This window comes from Poecilia latipinna, unplaced genomic scaffold (genome assembly GCF_001443285.1).
Source record: "Poecilia latipinna isolate Pla-1442-1.1 unplaced genomic scaffold, P_latipinna-1.0 Scaffold2602, whole genome shotgun sequence".
NCBI classification, from domain to species: Eukaryota; Metazoa; Chordata; class Actinopteri; order Cyprinodontiformes; family Poeciliidae; genus Poecilia; species Poecilia latipinna.
The window spans coordinates 75,682-80,531 of NW_015115218.1; the positions used below are offsets into that span (position 1 = coordinate 75,682).

The 4,850-nt window shown below is 38.6% G+C and overlaps 1 protein-coding gene across 1 annotated transcript in view; it reads right to left on the minus strand.

Moving 5' to 3' along the window:
* Nucleotides 1–2,513, minus strand: part of LOC106938477 (G-protein coupled receptor 4-like) — a 7,705-nt gene extending 5,192 nt beyond the window's left edge. The window contains exon 1 of the mRNA XM_015020537.1: nucleotides 2,357–2,513. The gene's annotated coding sequence lies outside the window, so the exon portion shown is untranslated. The remainder of the gene's footprint in view (nucleotides 1–2,356) is intronic.
* Nucleotides 2,514–4,850: the final 2,337 nt, after the last annotated feature.

The window sequence follows — 4,850 nt, forward strand, 5'->3', positions numbered from 1 at the left end:
CTCCCCTTCGGCGCTCGGCCCCTCTACCGGTGGCCTGGGAGCTCGACCGCAGACCCCTCAAGCTCCCAGGCCTCTGGTAGAGGACCCGAGTTCAGAGGATGAAAGAGAGAGAGAGAGAGAGAGAGAGACAGAGAGAGAGAGAGAGAGAGGGAGAGACCACCCGCGGTGGGTGAGAAGGGATTTTCTTTTATATTAAATATTGTTTTAAACTTCCAATGTTTCAAAATGAGCTTCATGTAGCACCAAGGATTAAATATAATTTCTTAATGTAGTAAAGTTAATTATTTCATGCTCCTGCTAATTGATGTGTATTACTGGACTGGACAGCACCTATTGGTCTCTATGTGATTCATTGTGTCCAGAAAACCATTTTAACCCAATGCAGGACAAGGAGAAATCTGTCACGAAAATATTAGTAGCACCATCATTTGTTATTAGATATATCTATTAAATACGACTCAAAATAAAGACTAGAAAACTGATGTTTGATAAATTCTCCATGATACAAATCTATAAACAGTTTAGATTTATTAACAGTTTAGTTTCTGTTAGTTCTGTCAAGATGCGAGAAGGGGCGAATTTTTATTTATATTGGTCAATCGTTTTATTTTAAATATGCTGTAGGAGCCGTAGTTTGACGATTGTTATAAATATCATCAAGCTTTGCGAACACAGGGGATTAGCTCAGTTTTTGTTGCTTGTTTTTAGGAATTGCAGCGGCTGCAGGGCGCCACAATAAAGGTACAATAAAGCTGATAAACAGGTGAAGAACCAAACTAGCTAGAACCACTTCTGACTGACTGACAAGCCAAACATCCAATAAAAGTTCCACCAAGCCACTACTGAGGCACTGGGGTCAAGTTTCTCGACATGGGCAAAAGAAGGTTCAATGTCCAAACTTATTGATTGTTCTTGGTGATTTATTTTCCTCTTTCACCAAACAATTACAGAGTTCAAACTTTCATTTGTTCTCATGCTACCACGCTTGCTCTGGTAAAAACCATCGGCCCCAAACCCAAATGCCTGCTGGTCCTTCACCAGGCCCCTGCACTTATAGAAAGTGGACTGACCCACATTACTTCCTGTCTAAATTTAGAAAATAAATAAGAAAAATAATAAAACAAAAATAAATAAAATCAACAATTATCAACCTACAAATAAACTCGGTAAATAATACAATACAAAAAATAGAAATTTAAGAATAAAGTAACAAAATTCAAATGGATAAAGAAATAAAGACAAAAATAGCCCCAACAACTTCTATTCCGCCTTTTCTCGCTCTATATGTCGGTATTACACGACCCGTTGCCATGGCAACCGACAAACAACAGGTCAAAGAGCAGATAGAGCAGAGATTACTGATCAGGGGAATCAACACCCAAAAGCAAACATTTCCCACACAAAAAAGTAGCAAAAACACTAAAACATTACATCCAGTCTGTTACATTATGTTGTCAGGCTTGATGTCTATATTGTGATTATTAATAAGTTTTTGCCTGACTTAAACAGCTGCTCTACTGATGACTTGGGTTGTTTAGTGCTAACGGAACCAAAACACACCGAACTGCGCAGCACATGTTAATGTTATCAAAGTTAATACCAGGCCAGCAACAGTTAGGCTAGTATAACTGACCCACTGCTCACTTGTTCAATGTTTTCTTTAAATTAAAACTTTTCCCTCACCTGTGAAATCTGAAGCCCTTATTACCATTATGTATGGTTGACTTAACTGCTAAACATTGCGTCCGTTGTTCTGATTCTTTGCGTGATTGTAGTATTTTTCTGACCACCGATATTCCTGACTGAATGGACAGAAACGGTGTGACTTACGATAAATCGCGTAATGTCCAGTCCAGTAATATATATATCCATCAATGCTGCTGGCGCTCTGTCCTCCTCTCGTACTTCCCGCAACTTAGCAGTGGGTGTCAGGTTACATTGTGTTGCATTTAATGTTGTCGGAAAAAAGAGTTTTATGCGCCTAATGTCCGATTTGCCATAACTATTTATTGAATTCATTGTCACTAGCTGGGGTTGCAACAGGGGTGGCAAGGCTCTCGTTTGGGGTGGCAACTGCCACCCCAGTAGATCCGCCCCTGTTTTTACTGAAACGCAAATAGGTTTACTCAGTTGCAAGATTCTGTGTTATAGGTTGTTATTCTGTAATTCTCTATGGAAAAGTATCCACATTTGAAGCAAGTTGATAGTTTCTATATGAAACTGTTGGCACATAATGTAAATATTATATTTGACCTGTTTTATCACTAAATTGTACATATGGAATATATTTTCCTCAGCAGCATTAGATTGAATGGGCTTTCCTAATTTCTGTGCATGACAAAAAAAAATTATTTACCTTTTCAAAGTTTATAGGTCCTGAAATGATTCGTTCTCAACCATTTATCCTTCTCATCAGGTCTGCAGCTGGTGCACACTGTTTGCATGCTACACCACGTACAGGCTGACCGACGACATCTGACTCTGCAGTGATAAGCTGATTTTTAACAGCAGGAAGAAAGCATCCTTTAAAATCATAACAAGATGCATCAGTTTTCAAAAACATAACTTTAACTAAACTCATTTCGGTGCCAACAAATTTCTTCTCAGTGCTCTTTCAATGTACATTTAACCTTTAAGCACATTTTACCATTTTACATTAAATCCAACAGTTTAAGTCACGCATGTTATGAGACACTCAGTGCTTCTCTGCATCTCTAACTTCAATAAATTTTAGAGAAGCAAAGCTGCAGTCATAGAAACATTTCACATTAACAGAAACAGATGCGTGCAAAAGGGACCAGTATGGGCATGCTGGGTGCAGGATGCACTGCATTGCTCTCTTCTGCTAACACTTCTTCAGCCATGTTGGTTCTTTGTTTGGGCTGTGACTCTAAAATAAGTGGTAACAGAGACTGATGGGTCCCTTCCTGTTGGCTCACCAGATCTCACCAGAAAGGATGGCACTGTTTCAACAAACTGAACTTAATTAAATTCATGTAAAACTCACTGAGAATAACTCTTAAGATTAAAACGTATTTTTTCTCTTCCTCCCTCTCAGTCCTTTGCACAGTGAAAAGAGATGTGGTCAGATGAAGTGTGTTCTGTCAAACAGAGAGGAAGTGAAGGGAGAAATGCTTCACAAAAATGCACTTCCAGCTTCTGTGAAATAAAATAAAATAAGCATCTGTCACATCTTAGCTACTTTGAGGCTTTATACCTCGACATCCAATAAATCTTTTATATGATAATCAATAGCATTTCCTAAATATGTTTACACTCAGTTTATGTTTGTTAATGAGGTTATGTCTCTTTCAGATTTAAAGTACAGAAATATCACATCTCAGATGACATTAATATTTATGTAATATTCTGGTTATCAAAAGCAAAACAAGGCTTTTCTCTTTTCTATGACAAAAACTGAATGTCACAATAAACCTAATTTGTAAGAAACAATAAATAATGACATCTGGATAAAACAAGGCAACAATTTAGTTCAAGATGAGTTGGGCAGCATTTTAAAATGAAAGTGAAGCTCAAGCTACCCAAAGAAGCAAAACCAAGAGCTGAACACTGATAGCAATGCATTTGCTTTTCCTTGCATTAAAACGGCTTTAACATTAAACACATCAACTAATTTGTACATCAATCAAGATAACCAACAGATGACAAACTTAAAACGATAAACAATGTTGTTCAAGCCAATAATCTAATAAATGGATAATTTACCTTTTGTTTGGCTAAATTTGTTCAGCCAGATAAATACTTTCCAGAGCGCCGACATCTAACTGGCCAGCTGAAAAGGAAACGGCTGTTTTGCAAGCTTCAAATTAAGCATTTTTTCTGCAGCACTTAGAAGAGCTGGTTAGAGAAACGTCACTAAATTAAAGCTTTGGAAAGGATGTTAGCAGTTAATGCAATGGCGTGTGTGTGTGTGTATGTGTGCGTGCGAGCGAGCGTGCATGTGTGTGTGTGTGTGAATGTATGTGTGTGTGTGTAGCAGTTTCTGAGGTTCATTCCTGTCTCCACAACCCCCAGATCTTTATTTCAGGTGAAATCAGACTCTGGTTCTGAAATACAGAGATTATTTGCTATGTATAAAAATGTATAATCTTTAATGACGCAGTGTGAAATACAAACTCATTTTGGAACAGAAACTCAGTGAATCAGTCACTGGGCTCCACTCAGCAGATCTTCAGGATGACACAGAGTTAAAGAATAGTTCTGCTTTTGTCTATGCCTCACTCTGCACACGCTAAGGGGTGTCGGCCTGTTATCAGTTTACCAATAACTATGTGTGACAGGAACTGGTCTTATGTGTTGGTTAGGATTGTGTAAGAGTGCAGCAGTATGTGTGTAAGCAGATAAAATCGATAGAGAAAGGACATAAAATCATACATCCATTACAATCCACCTGGTGAGGTGGACTAAAACCACCCCACCCTCATCAGTGTGGTGCACATGGATCCTAAGCTAAAATATGGCAAACAGTTCTTTCTGGTTCTTTCTAGTTCTGCCTCTCCTGCAGAACTTCATGTCTCCAGTAACGGCCCACGTCCCTCATTCTGAAACTAGATCTGTGTTTCACATAAAACATGCCAAAGCTAGTATAGCCCTAAGTTTGAAGTGATTGAACATAGTAAAAATATGGCCAGTAAGAATAGGAACTATAAAAGCATGTCCAATCTCCATGGCAACCATTCAGATGTGCAAGACACATGGTTTACTGAGCACTGCCTTTAAATCACAGCTCCCCACAGATCATCCCTTCACCACGACTCCCACATCCAGCTCCTTCACAGTGATGGGAAGTAACAAAGTACAAGTACTTCGTTACTGTACTTAAGTACAGT